This window comes from Nothobranchius furzeri, chromosome 6, assembly GCF_043380555.1.
Source record: "Nothobranchius furzeri strain GRZ-AD chromosome 6, NfurGRZ-RIMD1, whole genome shotgun sequence".
Classification (NCBI taxonomy): domain Eukaryota; kingdom Metazoa; phylum Chordata; class Actinopteri; order Cyprinodontiformes; family Nothobranchiidae; genus Nothobranchius; species Nothobranchius furzeri.
Window position 1 is genome coordinate 2462230 of NC_091746.1, and position 15749 is coordinate 2477978.

A 15749-nucleotide genomic window follows, 5' to 3' on the forward strand; every position below is an offset into this window, starting at 1 on the left:
TTGACATGGTGCAAGACGCTCCTCGGGGCGCGTCTTGCTTGGGCTTCTCTCTTGGAGGCCCTCAGTCAGACCCATTGTTTACATGTGGCAAGACGCTCCTCGGGGCGCGTCTTGCTTGGGCTTCTCTCCTGGAGGCCCTCAGTCAGACCCATTGTTGACATGTGGCAAGACGCTCCTCGGGGCGCGTCTTGCTTGGGCCTCTATCCTGGAGGCGCTCAGTCAGACCTAGTGCTGACATAAGGCAAGACGCTCCTCGGGGCCCGTCTTGCTGGGGCCTCTCTCCTGGAGGCGCTCAGTCAGACCCAGTGCTTACATGTGGCAAGACGCTCCTCGGGGCGCGTCTTGCTTGGGCCTCTCTCCTGGAGGCGCTCAGTCAGACCCAGTGGTGACATGTGGCAAGACGCTCCTCGGGGCGCGTCTTGCTTGGGCTTCTCTCATGGAGGCCCTCAGTCAGACCCATTGTTGATATGTGGCAAGACGCTCCTCGGGGCGAGTCTTGCTTGGGCCTCTCTCCTGGAGGTGCTCAGTCAGACCCAGTGTTGACATGGTGCAAGACGCTCCTCGGGGCGCGTCTTGCTTGGGCTTCTCTCTTGGAGGCCCTCAGTCAGACCCATTGTTGACATGTGGCAAGACGCTCCTCGGGGTGCGTCTTGCTTGGGCTTCTCTCCTGGAGGCCCTCAGTCAGACCCATTGTTGACATGTGGCAAGACGCTCCTCGGGGCGCGTCTTGCTTGGGCCTCTCTCCTGGAGGCGCTCAGTCAGACCGAGTGCTGACATAAGGCAAGACGCTCCTCGGGGCGCGTCTTGCTGGGGCCTCTCTCCTGGAGGCGCTCAGTCAGACCCAGTGCTTACATGTGGCAAGACGCTCCTCGGGGCGCGTCTTGCTTGGGCCTCTCTCCTGGAGGCGCTCAGTCAGACCCAGTGGTGACATGTGGCAAGACGCACCTCGGGGCGCGTCTTGCTTGGGCTTCTCTCATGGAGGCCCTCAGTCAGACCCATTGTTGATATGTGGCAAGACGTTCCTCGGGGCGCGTCTTGCTTGGGCCTCTCTCCTGGAGGCGCTCAGTCAGACCCAGTGGTGACATGTGGCAAGACGCTCCTCGGGGCGCGTCTTGCTTGGGCCTCTCTCCTGGAGACGCTCAGTCAGACCCAGTGATGACACGTGACAAGACGCTCCTCGGGGCGCGTCTTGCTTGGGCTTCTCTCATGGAGGCCCTCAGTCAGACCCATTGTTGATATGTGGCAAGACGCTCCTCGGGGCGCGTCTTGCTTGGGCCTCTCTCCTGGAGGCGCTCAGTCAGACCGAGTGCTGACATGTGGCAAGACGCTCCTCGGGGCGCGTCTTGCTTGGTCTTCTCTCCTGGAGGCCCTCAGTCAGACCCATTGTTTACATGTGGCAAGACGCTCCTCGGGGCGCATCTTGCTTGGGCCTCTCTCCTGGAGGCCCTCTGTCTGCCCCAGTGTTGAAATGTGTCAAGACGCTCCTCGGGGTGCGTCTTGCTTGGGCCTCTCTCCTGGAGGCGCTCAGTCAGACCGAGTGCTGACACGTGGCAAGACGCTCCTCGGGGCGCGTCTTGCTTGGGCTTCTCTCCTGGAGGCCCTCAGTCAGACCCATTGTTGACATGTGGCAAGACACTCCTCGGGACGCGTCTTGCTTGGGCTTCTCTCCTGGAGGCCCTCAGTCAGACTCATTGTTGACATGTGGCAAGACACTCCTCGGGACGCGTCTTGCTTGGGCCTCTCTCCTGGAGGCGCTCAGTCAGACCGAGTGCTGACATAAGGCAAAACGCACCTCGGGACGCGTCTTGCTGGGGCCTCTCTCCTGGAGGCACTCAGTCAGACCCAGTGCTTACATGTGGCAAGACGCTCCTCGGGGCGCGTCTTGCTGGGGCTTCTCTCCTGGAGGCGTTCAGTCAGACCGAGTGCTGACATGTGGCAAGACACTCCTCGGGACGCGTCTTAGTTGGGCTTCTCTCCTGGAGGCCCTCAGTCAGACTCATTGTTGACATGTGGCAAGACGCTCCTCGGGGCGCGTCTTGCTTGGGCCTCTCTCCTGGAGGCGCTCAGTCAGACCCAGTGGTGACATGTGGCAAGACGCTCCTCGGGGCGCGTCTTCTTTGGCCTCTCTCCTGGAGACGCTCAGTCAGACCCAGTGTTGACACGTGACAAGACGCTCCTCGGGGCGCGTCTTGCTTGGGCTTCTCTCATGGAGGCCCTCAGTCAGACCCATTGTTGATATGTGGCAAGACGCTCCTCGGGGCGCGTCTTGCTTGGGCCTCTCTCCTGGAGGCGCTCAGTCAGACCGAGTGCTGACATGTGGCAAGAGGCTCCTCGGGGCGCTTCTTGCTTGGGCTTCTCTCATGGAGGCCCTCAGTCAGACCCATTGTTGATATGTGGCAGGATGCTCCTCGGGGCGAGTCTTGCTTGGGCCTCTCTCCTGGAGGTGCTCAGTCAGACCCAGTGTTGACATGGTGCAAGACGCTCCTCGGGGCGCGTCTTGCTTGGGCTTCTCTCTTGGAGGCCCTCAGTCAGACCCATTGTTTACATGTGGCAAGACGCTCCTCGGGGCGCGTCTTGCTTGGGCTTCTCTCCTGGAGGCCCTCAGTCAGACCCATTGTTGACATGTGGCAAGACGCTCCTCGGGGCGCGTCTTGCTTGGGCCTCTCTCCTGGAGGCGCTCAGTCAGACCTAGTGCTGACATAAGGCAAGACGCTCCTCGGGGCCCGTCTTGCTGGGGCCTCTCTCCTGGAGGCGCTCAGTCAGACCCAGTGCTTACATGTGGCAAGACGCTCCTCGGGGCGCGTCTTGCTTGGGCCTCTCTCCTGGAGGCGCTCAGTCAGACCCAGTGGTGACATGTGGCAAGACGCTCCTCGGGGCGCGTCTTGCTTGGGCTTCTCTCATGGAGGCCCTCAGTCAGACCCATTGTTGATATGTGGCAAGACGCTCCTCGGGGCGAGTCTTGCTTGGGCCTCTCTCCTGGAGGTGCTCAGTCAGACCCAGTGTTGACATGGTGCAAGACGCTCCTCGGGGCGCGTCTTGCTTGGGCTTCTCTCTTGGAGGCCCTCAGTCAGACCCATTGTTGACATGTGGCAAGACGCTCCTCGGGGTGCGTCTTGCTTGGGCTTCTCTCCTGGAGGCCCTCAGTCAGACCCATTGTTGACATGTGGCAAGACGCTCCTCGGGGCGCGTCTTGCTTGGGCCTCTCTCCTGGAGGCGCTCAGTCAGACCGAGTGCTGACATAAGGCAAGACGCTCCTCGGGGCGCGTCTTGCTGGGGCCTCTCTCCTGGAGGCGCTCAGTCAGACCCAGTGCTTACATGTGGCAAGACGCTCCTCGGGGCGCGTCTTGCTTGGGCCTCTCTCCTGGAGGCGCTCAGTCAGACCCAGTGGTGACATGTGGCAAGACGCTCCTCGGGGCGCGTCTTGCTTGGGCTTCTCTCATGGAGGCCCTCAGTCAGACCCATTGTTGATATGTGGCAAGACGCTCCTCGGGGCGCGTCTTGCTTGGGCCTCTCTCCTGGAGGCGCTCAGTCAGACCGAGTGCTGACACGTGGCAAGACGCTCCTCGGGGCGCGTCTTGCTTGGGCTTCTCTCCTGGAGGCCCTCAGTCAGACCCATTGTTGACATGTGGCAAGACACTCCTCGGGACGCGTCTTGCTTGGGCTTCTCTCCTGGAGGCCCTCAGTCAGACTCATTGTTGACATGTGGCAAGACACTCCTCGGGACGCGTCTTGCTTGGGCCTCTCTCCTGGAGGCGCTCAGTCAGACCGAGTGCTGACATAAGGCAAGACGCACCTCGGGGCGCATCTTGCTGGGGCCTCTCTCCTGGAGGCGCTCAGTCAGACCCAGTGCTTACATGTGGCAAGACGCACCTCGGGGCGCGTCTTGCTGGGGCTTCTCTCCTGGAGGCATACAGTCAGACCGAGTGCTGACATGTGGCAAGACACTCCTCGGGACGCGTCTTAGTTGGGCTTCTCTCCTGGAGGCCCTCAGTCAGACTCATTGTTGACATGTGGCAAGACGCTCCTCGGGGCGCGTCTTGCTTGGGCCTCTCTCCTGGAGGCGCTCAGTCAGACCCAGTGCTGACATGTGGCAAGACGCTCCTCGGGGCGCTTCTTGCTTGGGCTTCTCTCATGGAGGCCCTCAGTCAGACCCATTGTTGATATGTGGCAAGACGCTCCTCGGGGCGAGTCTTGCTTGGGCCTCTCTCATGGAGGTGCTCAGTCAGACCCAGTGTTGACATGGTGCAAGACGCTCCTCGGGGCGCGTCTTGCTTGGGCTTCTCTCTTGGAGGCCCTCAGTCAAACCCATTGTTGACATGTGGCAAGACGCTCCTCGGGGCGCGTCTTGCTTGGGCTTCTCTCCTGGAGGCCCTCAGTCAGACCCATTGTTGACATGTGGCAAGACGCTCCTCGGGGCGCGTCTTGCTGGGGCTTCTCTCCTGGAGGCGTTCAGTCAGACCGAGTGCTGACATGTGGCAAGACACTCCTCGGGACGCGTCTTAGTTGGGCTTCTCTCCTGGAGGCCCTCAGTCAGACTCATTGTTGACATGTGGCAAGACGCTCCTCGGGGCGCGTCTTGCTTGGGCCTCTCTCCTGGAGGCGCTCAGTCAGACCCAGTGGTGACATGTGGCAAGACGCTCCTCGGGGCGCGTCTTGCTTGGGCCTCTCTCCTGGAGACGCTCAGTCAGACCCATTGTTGACATGTGGCAAGACGCTCCTCGGGGCGCGTCTTGCTTGGGCCTCTCTCCTGGAGGCGCTTAGTCAGACCGAGTGCTGACATAAGGCAAGACGCTCCTCGGGGCGCGTCTTGCTGGGGCCTCTCTCCTGGAGGCGCTCAGTCAGACCCAGTGCTTACATGTGGCAAGACGCTCCTCGGGGCGCGTCTTGCTTGCGCCTCTCTCCTGGAGGCGCTCAGTCAGACCCAGTGGTGACATGTGGCAAGACGCTCCTCGGGGCGCGTCTTGCTTGGGCTTCTCTCATGGAGGCCCTCAGTCAGACCCATTGTTGATATGTGGCAAGACGCTCCTCGGGGCGAGTCTTGCTTGGGCCTCTCTCCTGGAGGTGCTCAGTCAGACCCAGTGTTGACATGGTGCAAGACGCTCCTCGGGGCGCGTCTTGCTTGGGCCTCTCTCCTGGAGGCGCTCAGTCAGACCGAGTGCTGACATAAGGCAAGACGCTCCTCGGGGCGCGTCTTGCTGGGGCCTCTCTCCTGGAGGCGCTCAGTCAGACCCAGAGCTTACATGTGGCAAGACGCTCCTCGGGGCGCGTCTTGCTTGGGCCTCTCTCCTGGAGGCGCTCAGTCAGACCCAGTGGTGACATGTGGCAAGACGCTTCTCGGGGCGCGTCTTGCTTGGGCTTCTCTCATGGAGGCCCTCAGTCAGACCCATTGTTGATATGTGGCAAGACGCTCCTCGGGGCGCGTCTTGCTTGGGCCTCTCTCCTGGAGGCGCTCAGTCAGACCGAGTGCTGACACGTGGCAAGACGCTCCTCGGGGCGCGTCTTGCTTGGGCTTCTCTCCTGGAGGCCCTCAGTCAGACCCATTGTTGACATGTGGCAAGACACTCCTCGGGACGCGTCTTGCTTGGGCTTCTCTCCTGGAGGCCCTCAGTCAGACTCATTGTTGACATGTGGCAAGACACTCCTCGGGACGTGTCTTTCTTGGGCCTCTCTCCTGGAGGCGCTCAGTCAGACCGAGTGCTGACATAAGGCAAGACGCTCCTCGGGGCGCGTCTTGCTTGGGCTTCTCTCATGGAGGCCCTCAGTCAGACCCATTGTTGATATGTGGCAAGACGCTCCTCGGGGCGAGTCTTGCTTGGGCCTCTCTCCTGGAGGTGCTCAGTCAGACCCAGTGTTGACATGGTGCAAGACGCTCCTCGGGGCGCGTCTTGCTTGGGCTTCTCTCTTGGAGGCCCTCAGTCAGACCCATTGTTGACATGTGGCAAGACGCTCCTCGGGCTGCGTCTTGCTTGGGCTTCTCTCCTGGAGGCCCTCAGTCAGACCCATTGTTGACATGTGGCAAGACGCTCCTCGGGGCGCGTCTTGCTTGGCCCTCTCTCCTGGAGGCGCTCAGTCAGACCGAGTGCTGACATAAGGCAAGACGCTCCTCGGGGCGCGTCTTGCTGGGGCCTCTCTCCTGGAGGCGCTCAGTCAGACCCAGTGCTTACATGTGGCAAGACGCTCCTCGGGGCGCGTCTTGCTTGGGCCTCTCTCCTGGAGGCGCTCAGTCAGACCCAGTGGTGACATGTGGCAAGACGCTCCTCGGGGCGCGTCTTGCTTGGGCTTCTCTCATGGAGGCCCTCAGTCTGACCCATTGTTGATATGTGGCAAGACGCTCCTCGGGGCGCGTCTTGCTTGGGCCTCTCTCCTGGAGGCGCTCAGTCAGACCGAGTGCTGACACGTGGCAAGACGCTCCTCGGGGCGCGTCTTGCTTGGGCTTCTCTCCTGGAGGCCCTCAGTCAGACCCATTGTTGACATGTGGCAAGACACTCCTCGGGACGTGTCTTGCTTGGGCTTCTCTCCTGGAGGCCCTCAGTCAGACCCATTGTTGACATGTGGCAAGACGCTCCTCGGGGCGCGTCTTGCTTGGGCCTCTCTCCTGGAGGCGCTCAGTCAGACCGAGTGCTGACATAAGGCAAGACGCTCCTCGGGGCGCGTCTTGCTGGGGCCTCTCTCCTGGAGGCGGTCAGTCAGACCCAGTGCTTACATGTGGCAAGACGCTCCTCGGGGCGCGTCTTGCTTGGGCCTCTCTCCTGGAGGCGCTCAGTCAGACCCAGTGGTGACATGTGGCAAGACGCTCCTCGGGGCGCGTCTTGCTTGGGCTTCTCTCATGGAGGCCCTCAGTCAGACCCATTGTTGATATGTGGCAAGACGCTCCTCGGGGCGCGTCTTGCTTGGGCCTCTCTCCTGGAGGCGCTCAGTCAGACCGAGTGCTGACACGTGGCAAGACGCTCCTCGGGGCGCGTCTTGCTTGGGCTTCTCTCCTCGAGGCCCTCAGTCAGACCCATTGTTGACATGTGGCAAGACACTCCTCGGGACGCGTCTTGCTTGGGCTTCTCTCCTGGAGGCCCTCAGTCAGACTCATTGTTGACATGTGGCAAGACACTCCTCGGGACGCGTCTTGCTTGGGCCTCTCTCCTGGAGGCGCTCAGTCAGACCGAGTGCTGACATAAGGCAAGACGCACCTCGGGGCGCGTCTTGCTGGGGCCTCTCTCCTGGAGGCGCTCAGTCAGACCCAGTGCTTACATGTGGCAAGACGCTCCTCGGGGCGCGTCTTGCTGGGGCTTCTCTCCTGGAGGCATACAGTCAGACCGAGTGCTGACATGTGGCAAGACACTCCTCGGGACACGTCTTAGTTGGGCTTCTCTCCTGGAGGCCCTCAGTCAGACTCATTGTTGACATGTGGCAAGACGCTCCTCGGGGCGCGTCTTGCTTGGGCCTCTCTCCTGGAGGCGCTCAGTCAGACCCAGTGCTGACATGTGGCAAGACGCTCCTCGGGGCGCTTCTTGCTTGGGCTTCTCTCATGGAGGCCCTCAGTCAGACCCATTGTTGATATGTGGCAAGACGCTCCTCGGGGCGAGTCTTGCTTGGGCCTCTCTCCTGGAGGTGCTCAGTCAGACCCAGTGTTGACATGGTGCAAGACGCTCCTCGGGGCGCGTCTTGCTTGGGCTTCTCTCTTGGAGGCCCTCAGTCAGACCCATTGTTGACATGTGGCAAGACGCTCCTCGGGGCGCGTCTTGCTTGGGCTTCTCTCCTGGAGGCCCTCAGACAGACCCATTGTTGACATGTGGCAAGACGCTCCTCGGGGCGCGTCTTGCTGGGGCTTCTCTCCTGGTGGCATTCAGTCAGACCGAGTGCTGACATGTGGCAAGACACTCCTCGGGACTCGTCTTAGTTGGGCTTCTCTCCTGGAGGCCCTCAGTCAGACTCATTGTTGACATGTGGCAAGACGCTCCTCGGGGCGCGTCTTGCTTGGGCCTCTCTCCTGGAGGCGCTCAGTCAGACCCAGTGGTGACATGTGGCAAGACGCTCCTCGGGGCGCGTCTTGCTTGGGCCTCTCTCCTGGAGACGCTCAGTCAGACCCAGTGTTGACACGTGACAAGACGCTCCTCGGGGCGCGTCTTGCTTGGGCTTCTCTCATGGAGGCCCTCAGTCAGACCCATTGTTGATATGTGGCAAGACGCTCCTCGGGGCGCGTCTTGCTTGGGCCTCTCTCCTGGAGGCGCTCAGTCAGACCGAGTGCTGACATGTGGCAAGAGGCTCCTCGGGGCGCTTCTTGCTTGGGCTTCTCTCATGGAGGCCCTCAGTCAGACCCATTGTTGATATGTGGCAGGACGCTCCTCGGGGCGAGTCTTGCTTGGGCCTCTCTCCTGGAGGTGCTCAGTCAGACCCAGTGTTGACATGGTGCAAGACGCTCCTCGGGGCGCGTCTTAGTTGGGCTTCTCTCCTGGAGGCCCTCAGTCAGACTCATTGTTGACATGTGGCAAGACGCTCCTCGGGGCGCATCTTGCTTGGGCCTCTCTCCTGGAGACGCTCAGTCAGACCCAGTGTTGACACGTGACAAGACGCTCCTCGGGGCGCGTCTTGCTTGGGCTTCTCTCATGGAGGCCCTCAGTCAGACCCATTGTTGATATGTGGCAAGACGCTCCTCGGGGCGCGTCTTGCTTGGGACTCTCTCCTGGAGGCGCTCAGTCAGACCGAGTGCTGACATGTGGCAAGAGGCTCCTCGGGGCGCTTCTTGCTTGGGCTTCTCTCATGGAGGCCCTCAGTCAGACCCATTGTTGATATGTGGCAGGACGCTCCTCGGGGCGAGTCTTGCTTGGGCCTCTCTCCTGGAGGTGCTCAGTCAGACCCAGTGTTGACATGGTGCAAGACGCTCCTCGGGGCGCGTCTTGCTTGGGCTTCTCTCTTGGAGGCCCTCAGTCAGACCCATTGTTCACATGTGGCAAGACGCTCCTCGGGACGCGTCTTGCTTGGGCTTCTCTCCTGGAGGCCCTCAGTCAGACCCATTGTTGACATGTGGCAAGATTCTCCTCGGGGCGCGTCTTGCTTGGGCCTCTCTCCTGGAGAAGCTCAGTCAGACCGAGTGCTGACATAAGGCAAGACGCTCCTCGGGGCGCGTCTTGCTGGGGCCTCTCTCCTGGAGGCGCTCAGTCAGACCCAGTGCTTACATGTGGCAAGACGCTCCTCGGGGCGCGTCTTGCTTGGGCTTCTCTCCTGGAGGCCCTCAGTCAGACCCATTGTTGACATGTGGCAAGACGCTCCTCGGGGCGCGTCTTGCTTGGGCTTCTCTCCTGGAGGCCCTCAGTCAGACCCATTGTTGACATGTGGCAAGATTCTCCTCGGGGCGCGTTTTGCTTGGGCTTCTCTCCTAGAGGCGCTCAGTCAGACCGAGTGCTAACATTTGGCAAGACGCTCCTCGGGGCGCGTCTTGCTTGGGCCTCTCTCCTGGAGGCGCTCAGTCAGACCCAGTGGTGACATGTGGCAAGACGCTCCTCGGGGCGCGTCTTGCTTGGGCCTCTCTCCTGGAGGCGCTCAGTCAGACCGAGTGCTAACATTTGGCAAGACGCTCCTCGGGGCGCGTCTTGCTTGGGGCCTCTCTCCTGGAGGCCCTCAGTCAGACCCATTGTTGACATGTGGCAAGACGCTCCTCGGGGCGCGTCTTGCTTGGGCCTCTCTCCTGGAGGCCCTCAGTCAGACCCATTGTTGATATGTGGCAAGACGCTCCTCGGGGCACGTCTTGCTGGGGCTTCTCTCCTAGAGGCGTTCAGTCAGACCGAGTGCCGACATGTGGCAAAACGCTACTCAGGACGCGTCTTGCTTGGGCTTCTCTCCTCTAGGCCCTCAGTCAGACTCATTGTTGACATGTGGCAAGACGCTCCTCGGGGCGCGTCTTGCTTGGCCCTCTCTCCTGGAGGCGCTCAGTCAGACCGAGTGCTGACATAAGGCAAGATGCTCCTCGGGGCACGTCTTGCTGGGGCCTCTCTCCTGGAGGCGCTCACTCAGACCCAGTGCTTACATGTGGCAAGACGCTCCTCGGGGCGCGTCTTGCTTGGGCTTCTCTCATGGAGGCCCTCAGTCAGAACCATTGTTGATATGTGGCAATACGCTCCTCGGGGCGCGTCTTGCTGGGGCTTCTCTCCTAGAGGCGTTCAGTCAGACCGAGTGCCGACATGTGGCAAGACGCTCCTCGGGACGCGTCTTGCTTGGGCTTCTCTCCTCGAGGCCCTCAGTCAGACTCATTGCTGACATGTGGCAAGACGCTCCTCGGGGCGCGTTTTGCTTGGGCTTCTCTCCTAGAGGCGTTCAGTCAGACCGAGTGCCGACATGTGGCAAAACGCTACTCAGGACGCGTCTTGCTTGGGCTTCTCTCCTCGAGGCCCTCAGTCAGACTCATTGTTGACATGTGGCAAGACGCTCCTCGGGGCGCGTCTTGCTGGGGCCTCTCTCCTGGAGGCGCTCACTCAGACCCAGTGCTTACATGTGGCAAGACGCTCCTCGGGGCGCGTCTTGCTTGGGCTTCTCTCATGGAGGCCCTCAGTCAGACCCATTGTTGATAAGTGGCAATACGCTCCTCGGGGCGCGTTCTGCTTGGGCTTCTCTCCTAGAGGCGTTCAGTCAGACCGAGTGCCGACATGTGGCAAAACGCTACTCAGGACGCGTCTTGCTTGGGCTTCTCTCCTCGAGGCCCTCAGTCAGACCCATTGTTGATATGTTGCAATACGCTCCTCGGGGCGCGTTTTGCTTGGGCTTCTCTCCTAGAGGTGTTCAGTCAGACCGAGTGCCGACATGTGGCAAGACGCTCCTCGGGACGCGTCTTGCTTGGGCTTCTCTCCTTGAGGCCCTCAGTCAGACTCATTGTTGACATGTGGCAAGACGCTCCTCGGGGCGCGTTTTGCTTGGGCTTCTCTCCTAGAGGCGTTCAGTCAGACCGAGTGCCGACATGTGGCAAAACGCTACTCAGGACGCGTCTTGCTTGGGCTTCTCTCCTCGAGGCCCTCAGTCAGACTCATTGTTGACATGTGGCAAGACGCTCCTCGGGGCGCGTCTTGCTTGGCCCTCTCTCCTGGAGGCGCTCAGTCAGACCGAGTGCTGACATAAGGCAAGATGCTCCTCGGGGGAAGTCTTGCTGGGGCCTCTCTCCTGGAGGCGCTCACTCAGACCCAGTGCTTACATGTGGCAAGACGCTCCTCGGGGTGCGTCTTGCTTGGGCCTCTCTCCAGGAGGCGCTCAGTCAGACCCAGTGGTGACATGTGACAAGACGCTCCTCGGGGCGCGTCTTGCTTGGGCTTCTCTCATGGAGGCCCTCAGTCAGACCCATTGTTGATATGTGGCAATACGCTCCTCGGGGCGCGTCTTGCTGGGGCTTCTCTCCTAGAGGCGTTCAGTCAGACCGAGTGCCGACATGTGGCAAGACGCTCCTCGGGACGCGTCTTGCTTGGGCTTCTCTCCTCGAGGCCCTCAGTCAGACTCATTGTTGACATGTGGCAAGACGCTCCTCGGGGCGCGTTTTGCTTGGGCCTCTCTCCTGGAGGCGCTCAGTCAGACCCAGTGGTGACATGTGACAAGACGCTCCTCGGGGCGCGTCTTGCTTGGGCCTCTCTCTTGGAGAACCTCAGTCAGACCCATTGTTGACATGTGGCAAGACGCTCCTCGGGGCGCGTCTTGCTTGGGCTTCTCTCCTGGAGGCCCTCAGTCAGACCCATTGTTGACATGTGGCAAGACGCTCCTCGGGGCGCGTCTTGCTTGGGCTTCTCTCCTGGAGGCCCTCAGTCAGACCCATTGTTGACATGTGGCAAGATTCTCCTCGGGGCGCGTTTTGCTTGGGCTTCTCTCCTAGAGGCGCTCAGTCAGACCGAGTGCTAACATTTGGCAAGACGCTCCTCGGGGCGCGTCTTGCTTGGGCCTCTCTCCTGGAGGCGCTCAGTCAGACCCAGTGGTGACATGTGGCAAGACGCTCCTCGGGGCGCGTCTTGCTTGGGCCTCTCTCCTGGAGGCGCTCAGTCAGACCGAGTGCTAACATTTGGCAAGACGCTCCTCGGGGCGCGTCTTGCTTGGGGCCTCTCTCCTGGAGGCCCTCAGTCAGACCCATTGTTGACATGTGGCAAGACGCTCCTCGGGGCGCGTCTTGCTTGGGCCTCTCTCCTGGAGGCCCTCAGTCAGACCCATTGTTGATATGTGGCAAGACGCTCCTCGGGGCACGTCTTGCTGGGGCTTCTCTCCTAGAGGCGTTCAGTCAGACCGAGTGCCGACATGTGGCAAAACGCTACTCAGGACGCGTCTTGCTTGGGCTTCTCTCCTCGAGGCCCTCAGTCAGACTCATTGTTGACATGTGGCAAGACGCTCCTCGGGGCGCGTCTTGCTTGGCCCTCTCTCCTGGAGGCGCTCAGTCAGACCGAGTGCTGACATAAGGCAAGATGCTCCTCGGGGCACGTCTTGCTGGGGCCTCTCTCCTGGAGGCGCTCACTCAGACCCAGTGCTTACATGTGGCAAGACGCTCCTCGGGGCGCGTCTTGCTTGGGCTTCTCTCATGGAGGCCCTCAGTCAGAACCATTGTTGATATGTGGCAATACGCTCCTCGGGGCGCGTCTTGCTGGGGCTTCTCTCCTAGAGGCGTTCAGTCAGACCGAGTGCCGACATGTGGCAAGACGCTCCTCGGGACGCGTCTTGCTTGGGCTTCTCTCCTCGAGGCCCTCAGTCAGACTCATTGCTGACATGTGGCAAGACGCTCCTCGGGGCGCGTTTTGCTTGGGCTTCTCTCCTAGAGGCGTTCAGTCAGACCGAGTGCCGACATGTGGCAAAACGCTACTCAGGACGCGTCTTGCTTGGGCTTCTCTCCTCGAGGCCCTCAGTCAGACTCATTGTTGACATGTGGCAAGACGCTCCTCGGGGCGCGTCTTGCTGGGGCCTCTCTCCTGGAGGCGCTCACTCAGACCCAGTGCTTACATGTGGCAAGACGCTCCTCGGGGCGCGTCTTGCTTGGGCTTCTCTCATGGAGGCCCTCAGTCAGACCCATTGTTGATATGTGGCAATACGCTCCTCGGGGCGCGTTCTGCTTGGGCTTCTCTCCTAGAGGCGTTCAGTCAGACCGAGTGCCGACATGTGGCAAAACGCTACTCAGGACGCGTCTTGCTTGGGCTTCTCTCCTCGAGGCCCTCAGTCAGACCCATTGTTGATATGTTGCAATACGCTCCTCGGGGCGCGTTTTGCTTGGGCTTCTCTCCTAGAGGTGTTCAGTCAGACCGAGTGCCGACATGTGGCAAGACGCTCCTCGGGACGCGTCTTGCTTGGGCTTCTCTCCTTGAGGCCCTCAGTCAGACTCATTGTTGACATGTGGCAAGACGCTCCTCGGGGCGCGTTTTGCTTGGGCTTCTCTCCTAGAGGCGTTCAGTCAGACCGAGTGCCGACATGTGGCAAAACGCTACTCAGGACGCGTCTTGCTTGGGCTTCTCTCCTCGAGGCCCTCAGTCAGACTCATTGTTGACATGTGGCAAGACGCTCCTCGGGGCGCGTCTTGCTTGGCCCTCTCTCCTGGAGGCGCTCAGTCAGACCGAGTGCTGACATAAGGCAAGATGCTCCTCGGGGGAAGTCTTGCTGGGGCCTCTCTCCTGGAGGCGCTCACTCAGACCCAGTGCTTACATGTGGCAAGACGCTCCTCGGGGTGCGTCTTGCTTGGGCCTCTCTCCAGGAGGCGCTCAGTCAGACCCAGTGGTGACATGTGACAAGACGCTCCTCGGGGCGCGTCTTGCTTGGGCTTCTCTCATGGAGGCCCTCAGTCAGACCCATTGTTGATATGTGGCAATACGCTCCTCGGGGCGCGTCTTGCTGGGGCTTCTCTCCTAGAGGCGTTCAGTCAGACCGAGTGCCGACATGTGGCAAGACGCTCCTCGGGACGCGTCTTGCTTGGGCTTCTCTCCTCGAGGCCCTCAGTCAGACTCATTGTTGACATGTGGCAAGACGCTCCTCGGGGCGCGTTTTGCTTGGGCCTCTCTCCTGGAGGCGCTCAGTCAGACCCAGTGGTGACATGTGACAAGACGCTCCTCGGGGCGCGTCTTGCTTGGGCCTCTCTCTTGGAGAACCTCAGTCAGACCCATTGTTGACATGTGGCAAGACGCTCCTCGGGGCGCGTCTTGCTTGGGCTTCTCTCCTGGAGGCCCTCAGTCAGACCCATTGTTGACATGTGGCAAGACGCTCCTCGGGGCGCGTCTTGCTTGGGCCTCTCTCCTGGAGGCGCTCAGTCAGACCGAGTGCTGACATAAGGCAAGACGCTCCTCGGGGCGCGTCTTGCTTGGGCTTCTCTCATGGAGGCCCTCAGTCAGACCCATTGTTGATATGTGGCAAGACGCTCCTCGGGGCGCGTCTTGCTTGGGCCTCTCTCCTGGAGGCGCTCAGTCAGACCGAGTGCTGACACGTGGCAAGACGCTCCTCGGGGCGCGTCTTGCTTGGGCTTCTCTCCTCGAGGCCCTCAGTCAGACCCATTGTTGACATGTGGCAAGACACTCCTCGGGACGCGTCTTGCTTGGGCTTCTCTCCTGGAGGCCCTCAGTCAGACTCATTGTTGACATGTGGCAAGACACTCCTCGGGACGCGTCTTGCTTGGGCCTCTCTCCTGGAGGCGCTCAGTCAGACCGAGTGCTGACATAAGGCAAGACGCACCTCGGGGCGCGTCTTGCTGGGGCCTCTCTCCTGGAGGCGCTCAGTCAGACCCAGTGCTTACATGTGGCAAGACGCTCCTCGGGGCGCGTCTTGCTGGGGCTTCTCTCCTGGAGGCATACAGTCAGACCGAGTGCTGACATGTGGCAAGACACTCCTCGGGACACGTCTTAGTTGGGCTTCTCTCCTGGAGGCCCTCAGTCAGACTCATTGTTGACATGTGGCAAGACGCTCCTCGGGGCGCGTCTTGCTTGGGCCTCTCTCCTGGAGGCGCTCAGTCAGACCCAGTGCTGACATGTGGCAAGACGCTCCTCGGGGCGCTTCTTGCTTGGGCTTCTCTCATGGAGGCCCTCAGTCAGACCCATTGTTGATATGTGGCAAGACGCTCCTCGGGGCGAGTCTTGCTTGGGCCTCTCTCCTGGAGGTGCTCAGTCAGACCCAGTGTTGACATGGTGCAAGACGCTCCTCGGCGTCTCCAGGAGAGAGGCCCAAGCAAGATGCGCCCCGAGGAGCGTCTTGCCACATGTCACCACTGGGTCTGACTGAGCGCCTCCAGGAGAGAGGCCCAAGCAAGACGCGCCCCGAGGAGCGTCTTGCCACATGTCAACAATGAGTCTGACTGAGGGCCTCCAGGAGAGAAGCCCAACTAAGATGCGTCCCGAGGAGTGTCTTGCCACATGTCAGCACTCGGTCTGACTGAACGCCTCCAGGAGAGAAGCCCAAGCAAGACGCGCCCCGAGGAGCGTCTTGCACCATGTCAACACTGGGTCTGACTGAGCACCTCCAGGAGAGAGGCCCAAGCAAGACTCGCCCCGAGGAGCGTCCTGCCACATATCAACAATGGGTCTGACTGAGGGCCTCCATGAGAGAAGCCCAAGCAAGAAGCGCCCCGAGGAGCCTCTTGCCACATGTCAGCACTCGGTCTGACTGAGCGCCTCCAGGAGAGAGGCCCAAGCAAGACGCGCCCCGAGGAGCGTCTTGCCACATATCAACAATGGGTCTGACTGAGGGCCTCCATGAGAGAAGCCCAAGCAAGACGCGCCCCGAGGAGCGTCTTGTCACGTGTCAACACTGGGTCTGACTGAGCGCCTCCAGGAGAG